The sequence below is a fragment of the Lonchura striata genome, chromosome 6 (assembly GCF_050655825.1).
Source record: "Lonchura striata isolate lonStrDom1 chromosome 6, ASM5065582v1, whole genome shotgun sequence".
Taxonomy (NCBI): domain Eukaryota; kingdom Metazoa; phylum Chordata; class Aves; order Passeriformes; family Estrildidae; genus Lonchura; species Lonchura striata.
Genome location: NC_140708.1, coordinates 33,806,128 through 33,833,042, shown reverse-complemented (window position 1 = coordinate 33,833,042; position 26,915 = coordinate 33,806,128). Strand labels below are relative to the sequence as shown.

Here is a 26,915-nt window from a genome sequence, read left to right as displayed (position 1 = left end):
GGGTCACAGCACAATGGTGTAACCACCATTGCTTTAGGAAGAGATAAAGATCATATGATTCAATTATCAACTTCCTTATCCATTAATTACTCTATCCATGTGATATGCAAAAGATTGAGCAGAAAGCACGTATCTTTAAATGTTTAATTACAATACTTAAAGGAATTTTATGTGTGTTTATATAAAGTGGTTATTCATTATTATAGTCATCATCATAAATTTCCTCATAAGTCTTAAAACAAACACAAGAAACGTTGAAATGCACATAATTCATTTTCAAATTGAGAAGCAAGACTTATTATTCATTGCAAATGTAACTATAATTTCTCATTTTGGTTTAAGTGGAAAATTTATAGTATTTTCTTATAAAGGAAATTATTTTTACAATTATACCTAATGCGTGCTACTAAACCTTTGAAATAATCACCAGAAGTAAGTTATATATGATATGAAATTACTTCAAGCAAGTGATAGCACTTCTGTTGATATTTAAGAATAATCAGGAACCCCCGATAACTGAAGACTAACAAAGGTCTGGAAATTGAATTTACATTTCTTTAATACTTTTTGTTTTCTCCATCAGACCTCAGGTTAAATGTAACGTTAGACAAGCACAATATTCAAGGTTAATTTCAGTATTACAGATATTAATATGAACCAATTTGATTTTCATCACACACTATTTAGGAAAAACAACCCACAGGTGAACTCATCAGAGCTTTCCCAAAGAAAACCTGAAGTCCTTCTTCAATTTGATTAATCCTTACTCTTACACATCTCCCAGTGCAGCCCACTGCAGTCTCAGGGGTTTGATTTCCTTTTGAACACAAGCAAATCCCATAAAAGAATTTCTGGTTTTTTATAAACCACATGACCTTCCACTAAAGGGGGAGAAAAGAGAGAATGACTGTTGGGAAAGGCATTGACTAAGCAATTGAAAACTGAGGGCTAGGGTTTTTTGATATCTCACTTCACTATATGAATTGAATATGACTTCATTTTTCCTAAATCATCACTATTTAATCCTGACAGCATTGACATCATCTGTAGATACTTGGAAATATTTAAACTTCTAGAGTAGCCAAGACAGCAAAATGTCTGCAAAGTCTGCAGCAGGAGGACTTTGCAGGGAAAGGCTGTGCTGTTCCATACATTCTTCACTTAAACTAAATAAAGTCAAAGCACCACACTCATATGACAGAAATTATACAGGCCAGAGGGAACAAGGGTTGTCTGCAAATAATCACCTTTATGGGACAACTGGAAACTAGACATTGAGCCAAAATGTCACATGACATATTCAAAAGTTCATGTTCAAAAGTAACTCAAGTTCTTCCACTTCTGTTTAATCACATTTTCCTCATATATGGAAACTAACTACATCAGGCTTTTTAATGTTCATGAAGATGGCCATAGAACCTTCTTTTAAATATATATATATATATATATATTTCCTTTTTATTTTACATTATAGCAATTTGTCTACAGTGCAAGTCAAAACATCTGAATCCAGCTCCTGTTCTAGAGAAGCCTCTCAGCCATCTCCAATTGTAGACTTAAAAACACAACAAAGCACAAAGAAACCTGCTAGTACAATCACCCCATAATTTTCCCAGTTATTTTAAAAAGGTTTTTTTGTTTCTTTATATTTGGGCTAGCTTGAGATTTCACTCTCCTCTTTAAGCTATCTTTAAGCTATTCCAATTCATACCTATAATTAAATTATTCTTTGGCACAAAAAAAAAAAAAAAAAAAAAAAAAAAAAAAAAAAAAAGGAACTTTGCATAACTGCCTGCTGCTGAGGGCAGTAGTCATCATTTGCTGCTATTTGATCCAGATAATATTTACCCACAGTGAGAACCATTAACAAGACAGGCTTAGAGAGTGTGATGCTCCAGAAAATACTAACTTAGTAATCAGGACATGCTGCTCCAGGTAAGACAGAGGATTAATTCTAATTGTGGTTTTCTATCTATCTTACTCATGCATCAGCCTTAAAAATTAAAAAAGGCACATGACTTAATAAAAAATCCTCTTGTAGACAGTGAATTGCACTGAAGTGTAAGATTCTAATTTTTCATTTTCAAGTTTTCTTTGCCTTTATTAAAAATACATGTCATGTTAAACTTTGCATTTAATTTCCCCTGATAGCTTATAAAAGTGAGAATCCACAAGGAAAAAAAAAATCACTTGGGCTAACCTGAATAATTTTCTTCTCCGTTTCTAGGAGTGTCAATGAACAACAACAAAATTGACAACTGCAGTATTTTACAGAACAGCAATTAAAAAGGACTGGAACGACTAGTTGAGCTGAGTTCTAGTTTTGCAAATACCAACACCACAGATTAAAACACAACCACAGAACTGTGTAAGCATATTTAATAACTCTCACAATTCTGTTTCTCACTAATGTGAGAGCTTTTAACCACTGCAGCTCTCACCTGCCTTAACAAATGCAATCCTGGCCACTTACATCAATTCAAGGCATTTCTAGAGACATCATTAGCTTGTCATCACTTTGATCATATCATCTTTTACTTAACACCTTGTTCCTCGGTTTCTCTATAATTTCCAATAACTTTTACTTGCCTTCAATTTCAAAACCTCTTGAAATTTCTTCTCTCTTATCTAGGACTTTTCACATGTTATCATTATGGGTACTGAATCATTAATGCTGCTTTCTGAAATTAGAAGACCATTTGCACCTTCCCCTACACTATTCCTCAGGCTACCCAAAAAATTTAACCCATTGAAACCTTCCCATCAGTCCTTAAAATACATCTCTGACAATACTTTCCCAGAAAACTGGGATAACAAGGTCACTGGTGTGCTGAGCTGAATGAGCAGTATTTATTCCCACACCATCACAACCTTATCACAGAATCATCAAGGTTGGATGAGATCAAGATCATTTCATCCAAATATGAACTCAGCACTGCCATAATCATCCCTAAACCACACCCAGACACCTCTTGAACACTTCCAGAGACAGTGACTCTACCACTACCCTGGGCAACTTATCTCAGTGCCCGACTTCTCATTCAGTGAGAAAAAAATTCATAATATCTAATCTGAACCTGCTGCAACTTAAGGCCATTTCCTCTCATCCCTTCACTTGAGACATGGCAGAAAAGACCAACACCCACCTCACTACATTCTCCTGTCTGGGAGCTGCAGAGAACAATAAGGTTCTCCCTGAGCATCCTGTTCTCCAGGCTAAACAACCCCATCTCCCCCAGCCACCCCTCCAGATTTGAGTTCCAGACCCTTCCCCAGCCCCACTGCCCTTCTCTGGACACATTACTGCACCTCAGTGTATTTTTAGAAATGTGGGGTCCAAAACAGCACAGCACTCAAGGTGGGGCCTTACTCAACAGAACACCTTCCCTCGTAGCTCTTCAAAAAATATCCCATATAAATGCTCTGCTGGACACAAACTGAGTTGATGCTATAGATTCATATTTAAAAACCAAAAATGCTGCAAATATTGACCTCTTGATATTGATACTTCATTGCATCCTCATTCCACCAGATATTGAGCTTCATTGTCTGAAGAAACCCACAGCCTTTAAACTTCTTTAGTACCTCATATTTGTTTCTATGGTTCATGAATTGGCACAAAATATGTGAAGGTACAGCAAATCAAAAAATTCAAAATTAAAACAGGTTGCTCACACCGATTGTGTTTAATTTTGTGTGATGTCTGTATCTTAACTCTAATGAATTTACTGCATGAAATAATGAAGTATATATTATTTTATGCAACAACAGCAGAGGAGAACATGGACAAACTGAAACACTTGTAAAATGAAAGCAACTTTTGCCCTAGTACCCATAGAAAGAGAGGGCAGGACTTCCAGTTCACTATGAGCCATTCATTTAAACACTTTGCAGCCTCAAGTTCCCATGACAGATCCCGCCCTTTAACAAAATCAAGTTATTCCTTTTAAATGTTATTGGCATTTTATGGGCTGTTAAAAGGAACAGAGCTCAGAATGTTTATATTGCTCTGAGTCTCCCTGATTGAGTCCCATTCTGATAACCACCTGCCTGACGAACCTTTGATGGGGATGCATCTTCTGCAAATAATTCAATAGGAAACAAACATGTTACTGTTGTATTAAAAACAGAATGTGTACTGGGACCTAAGATTATTGGTCAGTGCAGGAATTTCCAGGCATCTGGTCTGTAGCTCACATTGCATGCAGTGGATTATATCCCAGTAATTGAGAATGATGAATGATTTGACTCTCTTAAATATATAATGAGGGAAAAAACAGAACAGCGAGATACAAGATTTAGGCAATTTTAGCCTCCAGGAAAAAAACAGTTGTAACCCAACACCACCTACAAATCTCAGTGGGTACTTTGGTGAGGTAGTATGTCATGCACCTTGAGTAATACATCTTGCATTGTGGGCATGAAGAAACACTAATATTGATCTTCTACACCATGAAAAACCATATGTAATGTCAAAGCATTTAGAGGTTTACACAATAAGGTTAAAAAAACCCACTTAATCTATTGCTTGGAGACTTTTCTGCACAGCATTTTTATAAATCCCTATAAAAGGCAGAGGTATTAAAATAAGTGTTACAAAAGACTGCTAAATTGGTCTGATACAATTTAACATCAAAAGGGCAGGATAATACCTCTTCCTGCAAATATTTCTGTAGCATGATGGTGACTTTATGAAAATACAGAGTCAGCAGCATATCCTGAAGTTAAAAAGCAGGATAATCAGTAATTTCATGCTGGCATTTCACACTGGGATATCCTGCTGTGGTAAGAGACTGTCTGGGACCAGCCTCCCATTCACAGAGATCCTGGAGTCAGAGGTCAGCTCGCTGCTGTTATGGTTTGTCTCTCTTCCCAGCTGGCCACCCTCCTTCCTGCTGCCCTGAGTGGAAACAGAAGAGTGCAGAACCTCTTGGGAGACTTTAGAAAAGACTGTCTGTAAAGCTGCAGAGTTCAATACATAGATGACAAGGCTGCTTATGGGGCATCAGCATCAATTTATTATTTTGCTACACCAGATAAAAAGAGGGGAAAGGAGTGAAAGCTCATCTACAATCCTGTAAGTTTTATTTTAAAATATCATGCAATATTGTTTGTATAGTATGCAATTTGGTTTGTATAGTAAGAGAGGGATGTGGAAAGCAGAGAAATGGTGAACTGATAAAAAGAAGAAAGCTAAAACTGAAAAGAGTTCTAAAATTACTAAGGTGAAATCCCTTTCTTTCTTTTACCTATTGCGTTTATTTGGGTAACCAGTGGCTAAAAGCATTTTCTGGTGAATTTAACTGGTGGTTACAGAAATTCATGTGTGTCTTTTGTTGGTGGCTCAGAGACTTGCATGCTTAGCACTGGAGAAGATGAGCTTGTGAACAGTTTGCTGTGCAGTTCTGGCACAAGGACTGGATTTAAATATGAATGGGCAGATCTCCTGCAGCTGACAGAAGTGCCCACTCACTCTACCACTGCTGCAGAGATGTTACCACCAGCTCCAGGGCCCCATTTTTCAGAGCAGCAATTCAGAAAATGCATATTTATAACATTCTAACAGCCGAACGAGTTAAAGCACAAAATGCTGGAATTACAGAGGAAGTAGCAGACACCAGTGGGCAGAACCTTAATTTGATGCATCTGTATTGTGTTGTGGGCTCCATCCTCAAAGCCCTACATTTGTGCTCTGAAAGGCAGCAGCTGCTTCCCATCTCCCCCAACATTCAAAGAGAGTTTTACGTTCAGAGCACCCAGAAGCCAAGAACACACATCTCTGATACTGTCTGATGGGGAGAGGATTTCTCTGCTACTCAGCTAAACCACTCCTCAAATAAGGGAGGATTTGCTAAGGAGATACACTGTGCTGTTAAACACATAGTCTAGTAGCAAGAGGCACCACAAAAATTTACCAATATTTCTAAATGCTGTGCTAGACTGGTGAAACTTGGTATAGCACATTGATATTTTCAACACTGGGAACTGACTTCCACAATCAGAATGATAGTTTTATTCCAGAGTGTTTTCTAATATGCTAGTTAGCACAAAACAAAATAAAACAGCAGAGGAAAGTAATCTCTAAATTATTCTTATTCAACAAACCCTTATCCATTGTTATGGCAAGCTTTTTCTTGAAATTTCTGATTTGTAGTTGATTTACCCTTTTTGTATTAACAGAACATTTTACCCAAACATCTTGAAGGACACAGCTATGAATGAAACAAAGATACACCTTACTTTTCACTTTCTAGATAAGCCAGTTTTTCCTTCTGATCTTGAACCTTTGTGTCAATACCTTTCTTATTCAACCATTAGCAATTTCCCACCCAAATATCTCAGTTCATCCCAGCTACTCCTGACACACATATCTATAAAGTATATCCAACATCTTCTGTAAACTCAACTCCATTTCCCAAAACTGCATATAGAAATTGATGATTATAGAAAAACAGTGAAAAGAATGGCTGGAAAAGAGATGGAACAAAATTGTGCACTTGTGTACTATCATGCACCATTTTTCCTCTCGCTTCCTCTGCTTTTTTAGAACATGCATGTTTATTTGCTGCTATATAGAACCTGGCACCATGGGAATTTCAAAGAATAAGTGTGATACTTATTTACTAGCACAATGCAAACAATGCTGATGACTGATTAAATCAAAACAGTTTAATGTAAATGCTGCATTCAAGTTCCTGGTCCCAAATCTGGCATCTGCCAGTGTTGTACCTAACCCTCTTCAAAACGAGCACTCCTGAGATGTTATTTACCAAAGTCAACCTAACAGCCAAATAGCATGACTATAATTATGCTTTCATCACATTATTTAGTTTTTTGTTATTTACTTTTTTTTATAAACACAAAAGCAATATTGTCTAGAAGTGAGAAAAGGAAGTCGGATGCCAACAAACACCACCAAAGAAAAGCCCAAACAAAACCAACCACCTGGTAATTTACCCATTTGTGCATTTTCCCCAGAAGATTTTGTAATTCATAAATGAATGAGAAGCTACCAGAGTTCTATTTCTACAGGCTTTTATGCTAATTGAGCTTGCTCTAAACATTTTCATATATCACATCAAGTATTCAATGAGGTGCCAAAGCACTTTGTTAACAAACTTATTTCCCAGATGTGGCTAAAGCAGGGACAGAAGGCTTGAATGTTCTAACATACCTAACAATTCAATTACAGTTATCTTATGGTGCCATCACATATTTTTCTTCAACAATCAAACAACCTCAGCTGGAAACTCTAAGCAATAACACAAATAAAGGACCATCTGGCAAGAATAATTAAGGAAAGCTGGAAATAAAACATTAATTAGTTGTGTAGTCCAAATGACCTTCAAAGGCCTTATGATGAAATTATATCCAAAACAGATAATCATTTATTTCATGTTCCAGTTATATTTAACTAAGCATGAATAAATAATAATATTATTTAATGATATTTAGTTTATTTTAAAAAGTCTTATTTTAGACTTATTTTTCTTATAACAATAAAATTAGAATGGAAAGCAACCTACATCAGTTTAGAAGGGCAGCCTTGGTTTTCCCCTGCTTCATATCAACGAGACACATAAATCATGTTTGCCTCAAAATTTACATAGCAAAGGGATAGAATGGTTTGCCAGGACAATATGCATGCAGCTAATTGCTTTTAAATAATTTACTTCCCCCCACCCCCAATTTTGGAAGAAAATGAATGGAAGCCTACAGTTTGCTTCTTTCTGATTTATGAAATTAAATGAAATGCCAAATACTAAGGCTTCTTAAGATCTCTTCTGGACAGAAAGATACATGGCTATCGCAAACAAAGATATCACAAACAAGATATCTTCTCATACATTTCAAAATCTTTGCTACTTTTACTGCTGACAAGTTAGTTACAATTTAAAGAAATCAGCATTTTCCAGTGTAATCTGCAGATAGGTAATGGTGGCCTTCATGATCCTCAAAGCAATACAGTGTGAAACAGAGTATTAAAAAAATATAACCAAGTCAATGAAAAGAAGAAAAAAGTGCTCAGTACTTCCTCTGTTTTTGTACCTTATCCAAACTGCACTTAAAATGTGTGTATGAATTATTAACAAAGTTGCATCTGTATATTTTCTGGGTTTGGTTTTTTAGTTGCACATTATTGGAAAAAAATACGCTAATGCAATGGATTTTTAAAGAGGACTATAATTAAGATACATTAATTACTTTATTTTATTATTGTACAGAATTGCCATCCAGCCAATAAGAAGAGAGGCTTCATTATTTGGTGGAGTCACCCTCTCCTCATCCCCAGGCTCCAGGACGTGGAGCAACTGAATGGATTATTATTGGAGCACAGCCAAGAGCACATCCTTTAGCCACGAGCCAGACAATGACAAAGCCCCCAAAAGTCTCAGACATCATCTGGACAAGCAGGCACAGGGGACAAAATCATCCTTTGGGAGTCTGAGGACCAGATCCACTTATGAAGACCCATTACTGACAAAAGAACCACGGCAGTCCCCAGTGCCACCCAAGGCCAAGGAAAGCCAGATGAATATTTGCTGATAATTTGTTGTTTCCACTACTGAGCTGTGCCTAACACAGCATGTTGGCCACTCCACCACTTGGTAACAAAGGGCAACATGATCAGAATGAACTATAACATTTTTAAGTAGCCTGGAAGTATATTCATTTACTTTAAATATCTATCTCTGCTGTCATTACTACATAAAGAAGGCAAAAGCAATGTAGCAGTCAAACACGATACTGATAAAATTAAAACATACTTAACTTTTTAGTGCAAAAGATGATGGTTCAGGAAAATGCTAAGTATTTCACAACAGTCAGTTCTGTCAGAAGAATATGAACTAGCAAGCCAAAGCATGATGACTGGATGTAAAATGTGATATGGATAAGGATTCCTTAATATGGGGCAGTAACTCCACTGGGTTTAAGGGTGCTCAATTATAAAATTTTCTTACTAACCAGTGAATTAAATTCACTGTTCCAGGATGATTTCTAGGAGCTCTAAATGACTGAGCTTAAGTTCTAGGACAGTGGAAGCCAATCTAAATCCAAACACATGTATTGCTAAGCCTTTGAACCATCCAGTTAATAGGTCACTGCTTAATATGGTGGATTGAACATAAGCACTGCTAGAGGAGCTAAAAAACTACTTCTGTGCTGCATGAAATGGGAAAATCTGTCTAGGTGAAGTCCTCTGAGCACAGCAATGATCATTTGCCAAAAATAATAAAAATTGATGGTAATTACGGCATACCACGCATCAAAAAATTGGAATTGTTAAATATGCTTTAATAGCTGAATTGTTCCAATAAAAAGTACAAAGTGGTTTTATGGATAACTTTTCCCTGACAAAACAGCTATTAAGCATTTTTCACACTTTCATTTCACATCTACATTTCAGGTGTCATTAGCAGTGACCTCATAACAGAAAAACACTAAATGGCATTTGTCAGAGCTGGCAGTACAGTGGAAATAAGAGAAGCAGAGTTTTTACCCCTCTCCCTGCCCCAGCTGAAGCTGTGAGCTGCAGTGTGGTTTGAACACCCCTGACCTTATTTCCTCCAGCTCTAACTGGAATGGTAGCTCTCATTTTTGTGCAGAAGTTTGAGATATTTGATTGAAAAGTAACACACACAAAATTCTTACTTTTCTTAAACTCTATACAATGTTGCAACTCTTTTGGAGGGAAAAAAAAGATGCTTTTGTGAATCACAAATATATCCACAAGCACACCCTATGGAGATATTATATATATATATATAGATATATATACATATGGTACAAGATCAAGTGTCTTATGTCAATTTTCTGTCAGAGCTCCTCAACTGACATCACCAAAGCTCCATTCATCAAAGATTTTTCTCTTTTCCTTCTTACCCATGAAGAATGGGTAAAACCCAAAAAACTACTGGGAATTTTCCCTCTATTTATTACTTAATATTAAAAATGAGGATTTTCTTTTTTTAAAACCTCTGGAAATAAAAAATCAGTAAATATTTCCATATTACTTTGATTTTGAAAGGCTAATGTCCAGAAAAGTTCAAGTGACAGCTATCTCAATGTCCTTAAATATTTTAGCATCCTAAACTAGAATTTCTGCATCTCTTCTTCAGTAAGAATACAAATGGAGGTATCAGTAAAATAATTCACAAAATAACATTACGCAAATATATCCAACTTGTCCCAACATATGCCCTTAAAATATTGTAACTGAATTAAAATGTCTGTACTTTAAAATAACAAAATTAATATAATTTCCTACTACTCTAGCATAATATTTATTCCTCCTACTGTCACACAATTTCCCACTTTTCTAAGGCATTTTTTTTTTACCTTAGAAAGTCACTGAGGTAAAAGTGGGATTCTTACATCCACACTCTAAATGTTTTAAATTTTTTTTAGAAATATTAATTTTGCAGAAATAAAGATTTTCTCATAATGAAAACCACTATAGTTCGATATTCTATCCACACAGAAAATATCAAGATTTTTTTAGTTTTTTTGGTTTCATCATGCATCCATAATGGTATCAAAACATCCAAGAGAAATTAAATATGCAGACCACAGCTAGAACATACTGAGAAATTTTAAAAAATTAACTCAAGGGCAGATGCTTAAACAGAACACAGTCCAAAACCAAATCATTTGGGCCAGGTCCCTGTTAACTGTAAGTATTCTAATTACTGAGACAGATGATGTTTCAAATGAATGTAAGCCACTTTGGCTGAGGTACAATTCCTAAATGTTGCATAATTTTATTTTGCCTTTTTACATCTACAACAAACAGTCACCACTAAAGAAATTTCTACCAGGAAGTATTAAGCAAAGGATTCCTATTGCAGGAAGAATAGCATATGCTTTGTGGTACTGAGCCTGGAGCACTGGTCTCCAGTTTGGGACCAAGAGCCAAGGTTATTCTCTGTATCCCACCACCTTCTCCCTCTCTCCCATCTCTTTTTTTTTCTTTTTTTTTTTTTTCCCATTTTTATTTTGGTTTGTTTTTTGTTTTGTGGCCAAATAATTTACCACAGCAAGGAACCACAAGAGCTGCATTGCTCTCAGCAAATGAACAGCACAGCCTAATCCAGAGGGTCAGCTGGGATTCCAGGTGGTGCCTGACACAGCCCCACAGCCCAGCACAACAGGGTGTGAGCCCAGAGGGAAGAACCTGCTCCTGCTCATGGCCTTGTGCTTTCACAAAAGCTGCAGATTTCTTCTTCAGATTGCCAGAAAGGCTCTGGTTCTCTATTCCAGTAAAGCAGGAAGGTGTTCCTTGCCCACAGACACTGAATTAATTCAGCTGCTTAGACAAGCAACAGGAACAGACCCTCTGGGCACCAGGGAAATGCATTCTTCTGCTACAGGTGGGCAGTCAATACAGACTTCACTTACAAATGAATATGTAACCCAGAAAATATTGCCCACAACACTGGCAGCACTACACATTCACACATCTTACAAATGGTCACCAATTTTGTCTGTTGCCACTGAGACCAGACTGCAGATATCCATAGATGTCAACAGGAGCAAGAGAAACAGAAAGAAAACACTTTCATGGCTATTGTGAGAAGATGTTACTCTCCCTCCAGAATGTTATCTGCCAGTCCACTAATTTCACTGATGTCCATTTTTAGTTTCCTGAGATCTTGGATATCTTAGGTTGAGCCCTTTTACTCCTAACATAATTCTTGTGTTCAAAAGAAACTTCTTAAAGTGTTCTGTAAGCCTTTAGGAAGTAGTTTTAACAACAGTATTTTGCATGGTGGTGAGAATTGTGGGAAGAAAAATCACTGTTCAGCAAGAAAAATGAATATCTGGCACATTACCAGAAATTCCACTGTGCAAGGTAATTTGGCACAATATTCTTCTGGCTGGAAGAGTTGATGGGCTCTGTATCATTAATGGAGGCACACGGATGGTGTGACACCTTTCAAAGAATTCTGTACTGAGAGAAATCTGCCAGCCAATAAACCACCACAAAATTTCACTCTTCAGTCTTCACATTGTCCCCTTTGCAGAACTTCACAGAGCAGAGTAGCAGCCAAATTCTTGTCTGACTCATCTTATTTCCTACTGGGATTTAATAATCTACTCTAATGCTTTATTTTGACTTTCAAGTGTCAGCCTGAAATGGGTTCAGCCCTCTTAAAAGTGGATGAGTCCACAAGCATTAAAATAGATAAATCATATCACAACTTGCAAATTTGATTCAACTTTCTTATATTATTGGTCTGCATCAGAATTTGATATTTTCTTTTCTCATAACACATAAGCAGCAATTGCTTCATAAACTAGAAATACAAGACAGTCTGTACAAAAATTACCAAAACTGATATGTGTACTTAATAAAAGTGATAGTTACTGTATGCAAAGGTAACTCTGCATCTAAAAAATTTTGTGAATTGTGGTATTTTTAGTAAGTTACTTCCACAAATGAAAGTAATGTTAAAAAAAATATATTAAAAAGTAGCACTCAACCATTTTCGAATGTAAAAAGCCTTGATCTTGTATGCTGAGTGGTCAGTTACCATCTCTAACTACTTTTCCCAATGTAAAATTATGTATGATCATTTGATTTTTCTTATTGCAAGTTTTTTATTCCCCATAATTTAATCAAATTTTAATTAAGGTGGATGTTTTTTCCACATTTAACACTTCAAAGTGAATTTTTTCCAAGAGTGCATACACTTCAGATAAAATACATTCTTTTTTCCTAAGAATTATTAATACACATTTTACCTGCACATTAGAAACAATCTATTTTTATAGTCAAAGAGGATCCTGTACTTTAATACCTTAGAGATAAACTAGAAATTTAGCAAGAGGAATATTATGATTTCTGCTTTTTCCTGAAAAAAAAAAAAAATTAAAATCTGTGTTCAGGTTATAAAAGACCATCTTAACACCAATATAAAGGACATGAATTATGTAAGAGCTTGAGCAACCTACATTCAGGAGTTCTCAGCTTTGGAACAAGGTTCCTTGAGTCTTTTGAGGTCTTACAACATATGGGTCTGCATTAAACTCTCTGTTTAGCACCTGTGCTCAGCAGTACAACAGTGGCAGAGTGCCACGAGTCCTTTTTGTCATGGTGACTCCTCTCTAATTGTAGATTATCTTGCAAAACAATGTGGTCACTCAGTTCACTTGCCTGTTACAAATTCCACTTTCTTTTCTCTTTCACATAACTTTCTCTCCAGACAGATGTACCAAGAGACTCTCAAATCTCTATCCAGGAGATAATACATAATCTTACAGAAATCTTAATACATATCCCTCTTGACTTTATTACTATATTGCTGTAATATTCCTTTACTAAGAAATTCAGATTTTCTTTGCTTCTATTAAAACTACATGTCACTAGGCAGAGAGAAATTTGCACTTTCGGAGTGCACAATACTTGAGGAAGATCAAGACCATGGCAGCAGACGTTTCCCTCAGATAAGATTGGTATCAAGGATCCCCTGGAGTCCTGGCAGCATTTTAAAGTGTGGCTGATGGTTGCCAAGAGAAGTACGAGGGAAGCATTCTCTTGGAGAGTAAATTCAGTGCAGCACTCTCCTGATACATGAGAATATTTTGCCCTCTCTCAGCCAGAGCCAGAATGAACACCAACAAACAGGTAGGGAAAAACTAAAAATGAGTGATAGTGTCCAATGGTGGAAAAAAAAAGGTGGAAGAAAAATTTGTCCCATAGAAGGCCTTCCCAAATACCACATTTTTTTAATGGATGTAATTACTTATACTCTATAATACTTATCTGACAGAAAAATTATATTAATATTTTTGAATGTAGTTTTACCTGATTAATGCAAAATACATATGCCTGATTTTGATAACTTAATCAACTCATTCTAACAGCTGAAGAGCTGCTGTCATTTCATCTGAATTTACTGAATTTTAAATAATTATTTTTAATGCAATGAATTTTATAGCTTTGCAATGTAATGAAATTCAAATGTATCCTGAGTTTCAAAGTGATTACAGCACAACCCATCACATCCCACAGTCCCAAAGAGGGTAGAGAGAACAAACTCCTCATAGTAAAATTTTTCCCCAGCATCTCATATTTTGTCAAAGTAAACTCACATGATTAATCTGACTAGTGCGCCACAGATATTTAAGTCCAACTCATTCTGACTTTTCATTCCCACAAACATCAGTGGCAACACATCCAGGGCACTCTGGTAGCTCTAAGAACTTAGTCATCTTTTACAGTGCATTGGTAAAATGCTAATGATAATGAGCAAGATCCTCCTTGATGCAAACCATACATGTCTTTCTGTTAACTTCAAATCCTGCAGAGTTTTTACTTGAAAAGCATTTTCATTGCTTGTTAATGCAGGCAGAATTCAAAATATGGTGATTTGATGAAACAGCTGCTTTCATTATTAACAAATAAAATTACTTTTAGTGTATGTTAGCTTACAAAGGGACACTTGTTAAGAAATTTGTGTTAATTTACATGAAATAAGTCACTCTTACAGCAGACATCCCACATCAATTGTAATAAATCCAAACTACTGCGTAGCTCCTCAAAGTATCATACCCAGCCCACCACAAAACACTGAAGTAGAGAACATTTCATCAAATCAGCTACTTAGAAATCTGTTTCTAAAATTTAGTCAACACTGGTCCCAGGGGAATGCTAATGCTTAGGTGATATTCAGCTGAAGTTCATTACCTTTTATGCTTGCTTTCCTTCACTATTTAGTGAAGTACCAACCATTACAAAAATGCTTCCTACTGAACTATTTTTTAGCCATTTTTCTCACAACCATCCAACAGTTTGCCTGTAATACAGCCTAAATTACAAAATTCACAAAGTTACACAGATCTCTAGGAAAAAAGGGTCTTTAAGAAAATGCTGACTGCAGAAAGCACAGAAGCCACATTGGAAACAAGATAACTGAAGTTTCTTCATTTCCATCTCCCCAACTCACGTCATTTATATGTCAACAGATAGAAGCAAACCAAGAATGATTTTTTTCCCCCCCACTTGAACAACAACCACCACTATCCCCACCACCTTCCCAGACCACGCAAACACCACTGCAGAAACACTTTGTGGAACACCCTTGTAGCTACCAAGCTCCTCATGGGGATATGTGAGGTTGGTCAGTGCCAACACAGTTTTTCAGTTTTTAAAGAGGTCTCCCCTCAGCACAACAGCCAGCTGCTGCCCAGGGTCATCTTGAGGAGTCACTAAGCTGGGTGGAATAAACAAGTAATAACAAGTTAAAGGTAGCAGCCACTTACTTTTTCCAGATATGGTGAATGCCAACTCAGTCAACTAACCCCTCTTACCAAAAATAATTAGCTCCACCTTAGCCTCACTTACTTAAACAGGGCTTTGCAAGCCCAGGTAATTCTGACTGAAATAGGCTGAGTGAGCCCTGGCAACCCACTCAGCACAGCTGGGAGCAGGGTGACCCCAGAAGAGGCAATGAGGAGCAGCTGGACTTAGAAACAGGATTATAACTTTTCCACTGGCACAGCTGGACCAGAAAGAACAGATACATTTACATCTGAAAGACAGGCCATCATTCTTAAACAAAGAATCAATACTCTGCATTCCTGATGTGGTCATCCAATTCTCAATCAGCCACTCACTCCATATTCGTAAAATAATATCAAAAATTCAACCTCAACTTTTCTCTATTACACCTTCCAGGCATACCTATAGTGTCAACCAAGCAATCTTTTATCTGTTCCATGTCTTAAAATTCAAGTACATATTGTATGTACCTGAGTGAAATTTAAAGTATTGACAAATAACATTTATTTTGCTTTCTTCAACACAGATGCAAACTGTAAGCTTTCAAGCATACAGCGTTGAGTGTAGAACAGTATAATTAAGAACTATATATTAGAAACAAAATTATTTTTGTGATCTCATATTAGTTCTCTTTCTTGTGTTACTCAGTTTGTATTAGTCTGCTTATTTAACAGCTCAATCTCATGGACAATTAAACAATACTCACAGAGGTATACGAATGTCCAACCCAATCAGTTCCACCTTATTAAACTCTTCTTTCATTGTTTAGTTGCATCCTGAATTACACAGTCAATACGGTCTCCTCAATAGGGCTATACTTCTGAACACATTTTAGAAATAAAATCCCAAATTTGACATATTTCACTAGCAGAATAAACTGTAGCTGCTCTTTTAAGTGTAAAGCAAGATTTTTAGTTGTTTGGTGTTTTTTTTTTTTTTTTCCCAAGAACTTCCACGGTCTTTCCTTATTTCATTTCGGCAGTGATTTAAAAATCGCAGGAATAGATTTCTTGAAATCACTGCTGCCACCTCAGAGGTATCAGAGTTCATGGTAAAACACAAACTCACTCTTCCTAGCATCAGCTGCTGTAGCAAAATTATTTACTGCACTATATGGAGGCACTAATCTTGTTATCCATATTCCTGTTGAAAGCTGGTGACAGTCACTGTCTTCCCAACCACCATGGCATGACATGCAAGTCAGTTTGAAAACCATGTCACAACACCTCGATAGCAACATAAACATTGATTCTTTCCAAAGGTAACAGCAGAGAGAGACAAGAGAAGACAACTTTTACTTTCCTTCAGAAAAGCCATCATTTCTTTCAGTTTCTGTCATTTCTATGGCAGAGACAGACACTCTCTTACTACATATTTATTGTGGTGTACAACATTTCTGAATTATTAAACTCAGAATGAACTACATACACATCTGGGAGTGATATTTAAAATGAAATATTTTTGGCCATCACAAAATAATAGGTTAAAAACCAAGGAACTTTAAAGCTTCTTTTTCTTTTCATTATAGGCAAAGGGTTGTTTTACTAAATTATAATAAGAACAATACCTAATCTCCTGATGTTCTTTATTTTGGGGGAAATCACCTAAATTTCTAAAACAAAAAAACACACAGCACAAAGCCAAATTAAGCTCTTTATAACTTCTCCTCCATTCCTCTCATTTTGTGCTGTAGATGAGTGATCTGAAATTTGTCAAAGGAAAGGTATAACTCTCATATTTTGTTATAGCAGCATACATCAGTGACAGGTCATGCCTCTTTGCAATAGAGACCTTTAAGTGATACTAAATGAAACTATTATATACATACCATATTTCAAGTGACTGCCAACATTAATGCATTGTTTCAGTAATAACCATGAATCTACTGTGACATATTTGGGCTATTTCTCTGTGCAGTTATAATAAACTTTTGTCCAAGAGCATTTAAGACTGTAGTTCTCATTATCCTTGTTGTGTGACCTAGAAGGATCCTTGGCAATCAAAATTCTGACACAGAAGTTCACAGTTCAAATCCGCCTTTCAAGTTGTCCCTTGAGACTACTTGTACTGATCCCAAGTCTTTTCTGACAGCTGTGTTGAGGTTCCTGATTATAAATTCCTATCTTCTAATCTTTTCACTGGAAAGGGCAGCTGCAAGTAATGGCAAGTTAATTGCAGTATATGACACAAATTCAAATAAATGCTTTAAAAGATTTGCAATCTATGCTTGAAATAACAATTTGGTGTCAATAATTTCAGTGCAAATCTCCAAGTGTTGAAGGGATCTAAGTTGTCCCTAAACTGTGCAGAAGAAGAAAAAATTGAAGTAGAGTTTATGGGATATAAGTCTCAGTAATTGTCATTGCATGATGGGGTTTTTGCTACACAAGTGAAAACAAAATTGTTCCACACACAACCTGGCAGCCAATACATAGCTCACTCAAGAAAGGAGACCAACTCAAACTAATGACATCTTACTGTTAATATATTTCAATAGTTTCCTTGGCTATGGGACTGAAAAGGTGTGTGATGTTTGAAGAAAAATAGGTTATAATGTTGTATAATAAGGCAGAAAAACAGAAAAAAAAACTGCCTATACTGATTAGAAACATAATAGAAGCTATACAAACTTACTGTAGTTATTTGCACTTGCAATTATTTTCAAGTAAGCAATGACAACTGTAATAGAGACCTGCCAGCTGCTGTCCTACCTCATGATCAGACACATCAGATCTCATAAACTAAGAAAATGCAAGAATAGATCTGTATGTGCATAAAAGAAGAATGATGCACACTATTGGAGGAGGTGACATTTCAATGCCTAGAGAAGGACCAAACCAATGGCCCACCAAGGAGCCATTAGGATGATCCAGTCTGACTTGATCCGTAACATACCTTAAAGAATTGCCCCCAGTAGTTTATGCATCAACCACACAACATTTATTTAGTGATAGAGAACCCCTGAAACCTTTGAGAAATTCCATTTCTCTTTATAGGATCTTGCTATACCATTTCCTGCTACATTAAAGAACTCAACTTAGGGCTAGCAATTTTCTCTGTAAAGATGAGATAAGCTTTAACCAGCTCACCTTAACCTTCATTCTGTTAACTACATTGAGATCTTCAGCATCTTATAAGGACTTTTTCAAACCTCAGACAAATTCTTGTCTCTCTTCTGTTGATCCCTTTACAATTATCCAGTGAAAGATATTTCAGATAAATATTTAGGGAAAGGAGCAGACATGATAACTTGATTAATATACTGTAACAATATTTTTAAGAACATGTGCTATGGATGCATTCTCTAAATTATTGCATGCTTTACTGTAGGACTTTAAGTTTCAGACCTAATATTACACACCTTCATTTTATACCTTTATAGCTCTTTAGGTTTGTCTGTGTTAATGTTGAAAAGCAAAATGATTAATGGACATTGGGCTGCTTTTCAATAAAGACAAATGCTGAGGATAAGGGTAAAGTTTTAAGGGCTTAAAGTAGTTCTTAGTTCTTCAGCAAAATGTACACCTGAAACCAATTTTTGTAATTTCTGTAGCATATTTTTAAGTTATTCAGAAACTTCTGACAGCAATATTTAGTGATGCGTAGGTGAACTAATCTACATTGCAGTCAAGAGCAAAACTACACCAAAATGACCCTGTTTAATGACCTTTTCACAAGGCCTTTTGATGGCATACAGGCTTCTTTCTGTTACATAAGAAAGAAATAGATACTATTTTTTCACTCAAATCTGTGAAGGGAGCCTTTGCTAAAAACTGAAGTTCTGATCTCCTACACGTCTCTGCTCCGGAGGTTAAAGTGATGTAAGAGGAGTCAAAACCTGTAGCAAATAAGGGCACGTTTCCCTGTTCCTGTCCATTGTGAGTGCCCAGAAAACAAACTGACCAAACTGGCTGCTGGCTTTATGAGTCTCAGGTAAGCTCTTTTTAAACCAGCAGATGCAGTAGACTAAACAGCATGTTTCAGTCTGGCCCCACCTCTCCTCTTCTATACTCAGTACAGTTGAAAAAACCCAACAAACAAACAAAATCCACAAATCCCAAAACCACACAGTCAAAAAACAAAACAAAACAAAAAAAAAACCAACACAAATAATAAAAAAAAACCCAAACCAAACAAGTAAACTCTACCCCAAAACAGTGAGAAAAACAGGATGTCTTCCTCTCAAATCTTGCAAGACAGGAGACAGATGATGACTAAAGCTATCAGGAGAGGCACACCCCCTCATTCCCCCAAGAAATGCCATGAATTTTAACACTTGGAATTGAGTAGGATGCACAACAGTAGAGAGTCTGCTCAGAGGATCTCAGCCACCTCAGCCCAGTTGTGCCAGGGCATTTGCCACACTGATTCATTTGCAGGTTTGGAGATATATTACCCAGCAGCTTGGTGGAACAGCTTGTCCAAGGCGTGTACTCTTCAGAAAACATACAAAACTTTTCCACTCTTATTGTCATTTGAAGGTATTTTTTGGTAATAATTTTCAGATTTTCAAAACCCCTTTCTACTTGAAATGGTTCTGTATGAAGGAATTTTTCTATTGTGTGATTTGAACAGCATTTTTTTAAAAAATAAACTGTTGCTCAAGTTTGCTGAGTTGGAGATCTCCAGCTGAAAATTGAGATATTTTTATGTACTTGTTTGGATGAAAGAAAGAACTAAAAAGAAGCCTTTTGAAGGATCTAAACATCCCAATATGCTATTAGTAATGCAATTAGTCATACCTCCTTTATGGCCCTATGATTTCAAGGGAACAGTGTAGGAGAAAAAAAGGTTCAGGACAATAGTGCAGCAACAGAACATCTGTAAATTAGCAAGTATTTTTTATTAGATAATTAGCAACTGGAAAGTAGCACATGCAAATATTCTAATGGCATAACTCCCACTAGCATGCATTTAAATGGCATTCACAAAATAAGCCAAGAGCACCTGAGGTGTTAAAACCTTAAAATTGCGTATTTTAGCAAAACAGAAGAACAAGGCTAATGAGTTAGGTGTATATTATTCTTATATGCTTATAATAATCCCTTAGCTAGCAAGTTTTAAATTTTTTTTTTGAAAGTGTTATAAAAATTACCAGAATAAGTATTAGTCAGAGGTACCTTTTCAGATATATCTTCAAATACCAGCAGGACTAATCCTCAGGTAAAATAGCAAAAGCTTAACGCTATCGTATTTCATTTCAAAGGATTTGAGCAAGGAAATAATTTCAGATGATTAAATCAGTTCATTTTTAAATAATTTGCATGGAAAAATTGTACTTGTTACAAAAGTTTGTTGCATTTCTCATAAACACCCAGCAATCTTTCCATCAAATTATAGGCATATTAAAGAAATTGGCCCTGAGTTCTAGAACTCAGCAATTAATAAGTGAGTTGTTGAGCACCACAGATGAATTTCTTTGTCCTGACCTTGAGCAAGGAGTCATTGTGAAGTATCATCACTGCATTTATACCGTCAGTAGTGTAGGAAGACTGTGTCCCTCACACTTCATCATGCACCACTGAACTGTAACAAACTCTGACAGGTATAGAGTGTATCTCTAAATATTATGACACTCTGCTAGTGACAGCTGGAAAAGAAAAGCTGGACACAATCACAGTTCTCACATTTACTGGAAAAGATGAGCTGCCATCCTCAGCAAACATATTTCAGGAAATGCTAATGAATAAATTTAAAAAAAAAAAATTAAATGTCTCATTTCCTGACATTTTAAAATGCAGAAAAGCACCAGTTACAATTGCAGATGCTTTTACTGCCAGCAATTAGTCTTCATGTCTTATGTGTAACATTGTCATAGAAACCAATGCAAAAAAACCCAACAAACCCCTAAAAATCTAGAAAATTCAATAACCTTGCTCAATTAAAAAACAAACCATGGTAAAGGTCACTTGCCAAAGCAATAATGTTTGCATAATACTTGCGTATGAGGATTCAAGATTGGAATGTCACAAAAAGTATTCCAAGAGTACACTTTTGGCAAATTGAGTTTTCTCATTAACCATAAGTATTTCTAAAGTAATTTAATTAAATATTCATTTCAAAATGAGAAAATTACATTCAAGTACTGCATCTCATATAGATGACAAGTACACAAAGGAGAACAGCATCTTCCCACCACTGCTCACTTCAGCTTACAATTCCTCTTTAATTATTTTGATGAGTGTGTATTTAATTCAAAGCATACAGTTCTGTAAGTTCAATCACTCTGTTCAAATATAAATGCTCTGAGATGTACAGACATCTACCCTTTTGTAGTTCCATAGAAGGACACTTTACCTAAAGAAATATTCTGATATTTTCCAAAATAACTTTAAAATCTTACACTTAACAACTTATCTCACAGCCAACCAGGTATGTGCTACACACATCTATTGAACTCAATGCTCTCTTAAAAGGTGCTGTTTTACTTGCATGATAAATATAGAGATTTTCCTTAATGAAAAAGAATATTTATTTCTAAAAATGATTACTAAACCATAGCAGTTTAATTCCAGAAACATAAGTTTTTAATGCAGCTATGCAATAAACCAGCATGCTGGAACAACCCAAATTTTTAATCATTACAAAGTGAGAAATGAGCATTCAAAAGGCTTCTATTTATTCTTTCTAATTATTTTTTTTCTAAATACATTTTTGTTAGTATGGAAATACAGTTACAAAAAAATTATTCAGAAGTTAAAACAATTATGAGTAGCTGTAGCTGATTTTTGCAGAATCAGGAACAGATTGGTTGAATAGTATCAGCTAATTCTATTATATTATTAGATTTATTGCTTTGGAATATTTTGATAAAAAAATGTTTAATCTCAGGGAATACATATATGACCACAAATACTTCTTTTCCATCTTACCTTAGATGTTTTATTGTAATTTACATTATACTAAACATTCTGCCAAATCATTACATTTGATGCTTCATAGAGTTCATTTTACTCAGAACTTACTCAAAAAGAATTCTTCTGGGATGCCTTTTCTTGTATTTTATGAATGTGTGTGAGGAAAAAAAAAGAAAAATAATTTAACTGCTTAGGTTGTTCCTTTGATTATTACGTATTTAAAAGAAGATTCATTTCCTGAGAATTCTAATTCTGCTTTTTGGCTCTTTACTCAGAGAAGCTGAAGTTAAACACTTGAAACTCCAATCTGACTTACTGACCTTGCCAAGAATGTCAAGACATCCCACCTTTGAAGAAAATCAGTTCAATTTTATTAAGTTATGAATATTTCCAGCCAGCAGACCAGAATATGTTGACAGCACATTCCATACTATTTGGGGCATGAGGTATTTTTACTTATAGCTATTTATAATTCTGATCTGGATGCAGGGAAAAGAAATGAGATGGTTCATTTAATGTCTTCAGCAAAAGCAATGTCTAAAGGGATTTATTAGGAATGCTTCATCTTAAGTTCTCTGTACATCCATAGAATTTCATGGGGTTTTCCTTCCTTTTCCCATTTTTCACTAAACCTTCCTTATTCCTTAGCAAATTGAGTTGGGAGAGAATTAATAACAAAGTAACAGAGAGACAAATAAATCAAGTACAACATTAGAGGTAGCTGACAAAGTCAGTCCTGAATCTTTTCCAAGACCTTTCCTTTTCTTTAAGTTCTTAATACTAAAATTAAAATTCCCAACACAGGCTTTTCAAAAGTGTTCAGGATCCAACAAGTTGAACAAACAGGGGTAGATTAAAGTGGAAAGAAGTGAAGAGCAGAATGTTAAAAGAATAGAGCAGGATAAGAGGTAAAAATGCGTGTACTGAGATATGGAAACAGCAAGCAGGTAACACTCAGACCTTTATTCCAACTTACTGGATATGGTGGCGTATTGTCACATCTCTGTCTTCATGTGTTAAAAAATGATACCTACAAATGCTTAAAGGGCTTTGAGCCTTATGGTTTAAAAGTTCCTAAAGAAAAATTAATCTGAGTCAACAAGAGCCAAAGAACCAGACTGTTAAACCCCCTGATTTTCCATTGCTTATTCATATTTTCCACATGAATTAAACCCTAAATGAGGAATATACAATTCACTTGTTGAGTGAATTCATACAAATTCAACAAACAGCAGCAGAACATCAAGAGAGCTGTTTTTTTTCAGACTCTATATGATAAATCTACATGCTTGACTGCTCTGAGTGTAACAACATTCTCAGCAATTAGATGGCCACATTCTCCTTAAGCAGATGGAACAGAGGTTAATGACACTTGAAACTGCCATATTAAAGGCATTTTTATGGTGACCACTTGCTTTACTCACTTCAGTGCAGTGGAAAATGGAGTTTGACAGAGATGACAGGTGACCTGAGGTTCACTGGAAAGCTGCAGTTAGTATTGTATGTTCTTGGTTTTCATTTCTGAATGCTTCTTCCACTCAGGAGGTCTTCAGAGAAGATTATGGATCAGAAATTAATTTAGCTCTCTTTTATGGCAAAAAAAAAGGTATTTTTTTTCTTCTGAGATTTCTCAAAAATTCAACATCTTGATTTAAATATTTAACAGTAGCTTTCTGAGAATTTCTTCATTTCAATTTTTAGCTTTTACATTGAATAAAGATGTAATGCTGATTTTCAAAGTCTATTTCTTGCATTTTATGGTTGTATTTCACTCAAAGTAGAGGTGGGAAAAAAAGAACAACAAACCAAGATTTTTCTTTTGTTTAAGACTGGCCATACATATATGTGTTACAAAAACTTGACTACCACACTTAAAACTCATATTACTGTGCACTGAAACTTTCTAAAAGATGAGATCTCTGTGACATTAAAGCTACGCTTGATAGTACCCCTGTACTTAATGATCTGTTAGATTTCCTTTTATTTCTCTGTTTCAGAGGGTTTATAACTTCAGGACACATTCCTTGCAATCTGAAGCTAAGCATATAGGATAGCAATTTTATTAGGCATATGCTCCAACCACCTATAAAACAGATTTTAAATAAAGATTTCTTTTTATGCTTTTATCTAAAAGGGAAGATTAACAAGAATTTTGTTGGCACCTATCTATAATATTTTTTTCACAGTTAAATGATTCTGAATATGAAAAACTGACACTGTAGAATACAAAACCCCCAATATTTTGCTACAAAGAACTTGGTATGTATTGATCTTTCCTATTACTATTTAATTAAATGTTATGGCAGTGGTGAAAACCACAAAACCAAAATCAAGTTTATCTTATAAATAATTTATAGGTCAAAAAAGGCACAAAGTATGAAACTCAAGACTTTTCATTGTAGGTGCAATAGTGAATAAATACTTTGGAAGTGTTGCACAAATTTCTACAAGAACAGAGCAGAAGGGAATTGGTAAAGCAGAAAGAGGGGGATGCATAAAATTCCATTTGCATTGGTCAAACACAGTAGCCTGGTTTTGTAGTTCATCCCCTATAGTCCTCTCCTGTCTTCAGCTACAGAAAAGTTTTGGTGCAATAAATTATCTTTGGAGGACCACACCAGAATTCTGTTTCCCGTGTGCACCTACAATCCCAGTGGGTGTGCAAGGGTCCTGAGGCACCTGAGACTGGTCTTCTGGAAAAATTGCACAGCTGTACACAGAGGATTGCACAGCACAGGAAAGTGAAATAAAATAAATTTGCATTTCTAGTCCTGGCTAAAAGAAAAAAAAAAACATTAATCTTCCCAGTGAAATATTTTTAAATCCCTTAATTTTATCACCACCATTGGAACAACATATTAGCCATTTCTGGGAATTCCAATTTTACCCCATAGATGTAAATTTCTCAAAAGCATTCTAATTTCCTGCTAAATGCATTGTTATATAATAGGTAATATGACTCAAATTACTGTAAACCTCTTAATGATGGAAAGAGTAATATTTTTTGTGTGTCTGAATAAGAAATACTTATGAAACATCCTGATCTTTTGAGTCACATAATGCAAGTGTGCACATAAATGAAATTTGCAGAATTCAACCTATATGATAATCTAATTAATGTGTCTACAATTACCACCATTATTACAAAGAATGCTTATTTTAATCAGCTAGAATCTGTTTCTCCCTAAGGTGGTAGGGTGGCTGTGCTTCTGAACATGCATCCCAGTGGGACACGGGGACTGCTTTGTTGTGCTTTGCTGCAGAATGATGAGTCTAAAAATATATTTGTCAATATTTTGTTGAACTGAAGCCCAAAAAGGCTCCAAGCTCCTGCTAAATAGACAAAGCATCATCTCTGGAAACAGTAACAGCAGCTATTACAGTCATCCCTGTGGCCTGGAGGACGGGAGGCCTCCAGTGGGAGGACAGGAGTTCTCCTCCCAGCATTGCCACTGACTGCTATTGATTGCTCTGTCCACATCGAGCCCCTCACGTTGGAGAGATCTCATTTCTCTTGCCCTACAAAGCAGAAAGTTTGGATTGCACATTGTTCACTTCTGGCAACGCTCACATTATAAACTCAATTTCAAGCACAGCAGTTCCAAGTTTTATTCACTTAGCCACTCAGAACAAACATTCCTCATTTATGAAATTGTACTTAAGGCACTTAGATAGCAGTACAGAGAGTTCTCTTTTGTACCAGGCAGAGTCTTCCTGCATGATGCAAGGAAAAACACATTAATGTATATGGAAAAGGAAAAAAAAAAAATCAGGTTCTTCACTTGAATGGGAATTTAGGAAGCCCCAGAGATGCTGAGTTAGCAACTGCTTTTGTGAGTGTTGCTAATTTTCAGCTGACAAGCAGCATTGAAAACTGGAGTGGCAAACATTTGCAAAGCAGTATTTCTTTATGTAGGTTTAATGGGTATCAAAGCTCTGCTTTGACATCTTTTCAAGACCTGAGCCCCACTTCAGGAAAATGAAATTAATCATGGATCCATTTAGAACTCAGGAAAATCTGATAATGTTTTAATTATGTTACTGTATAAGGCTTTGCTTCTTTCCCTGTCACTTCAGGACCTCCCTCTGGCTTGTCCTTTTTCAGACAAAAAGACTCCAAAACAACTAACCTATTTTTTTTTAAGTACTTCCTTCTTAATAAACACACCGTTATGCTCAAGTGAGCATTGCTTTTGAGTGTTTTCAAGGAAATGTTAAGCATATTTGGAAACTATGAATCTATCCATTTCTGTAGGTACAATATAAATCTGAATGCTTTTGGGAACAAGACAAATATTAGGGATTTAAATCCCTTTATTCCTGTATCATAAAGTCCCACCATCCCACAGCTACAGAAACATCTCTCTCTTGCAGCTCACAAAGAGAAGTGAAAGCAGGAGAGACAAAAAATAAACCAGTGGATTTTTTTCCCAATTCTCCCCTAACCCTACAGCTTCACCCTTCAGCCTTCCTCAAATCCACAGGTCGTCTGAAGTCTCTACACACTCACCCTTTATGGCCTCCCACATAACCCCCAGCTTCACTCTCCATCCCTAAAAACTCCCTGGATAATCCCTTCTCCTCCCTCCCCTGCTCCGTGCCACGCAGCCGGACAAACAGCACGTGCCAGCCCTGGGTGACGTGTCCCCTGACTGCTCAGGGGACAGAACAGCTAAATATCCAAATATTCAGCATTGCTGGCTTTTCTCTCACAAATCGGAGCTTCCTTCCTCTCTGAGGGGAAAGTTACAACCTCTCGGTAGGAACAGTGA

General features: G+C 36.0%; 1 protein-coding gene and 1 long non-coding RNA gene across 5 annotated transcripts in view; one reads left to right on the top strand and one right to left on the bottom strand.

The window, feature by feature from the left end:
* Positions 1-26,915, bottom strand: part of ATRNL1 (attractin like 1) — a 430,566-nt gene that overhangs the window by 146,190 nt on the left and 257,461 nt on the right. The gene's annotated exons all lie outside the window — the stretch shown is intronic.
* Positions 1,611-24,967, top strand: LOC146767078 (uncharacterized). Its single transcript, XR_014956181.1, has 2 exons — positions 1,611-5,077; positions 8,226-24,967. It is a non-coding gene; the product is annotated as an uncharacterized LOC146767078 (long non-coding RNA).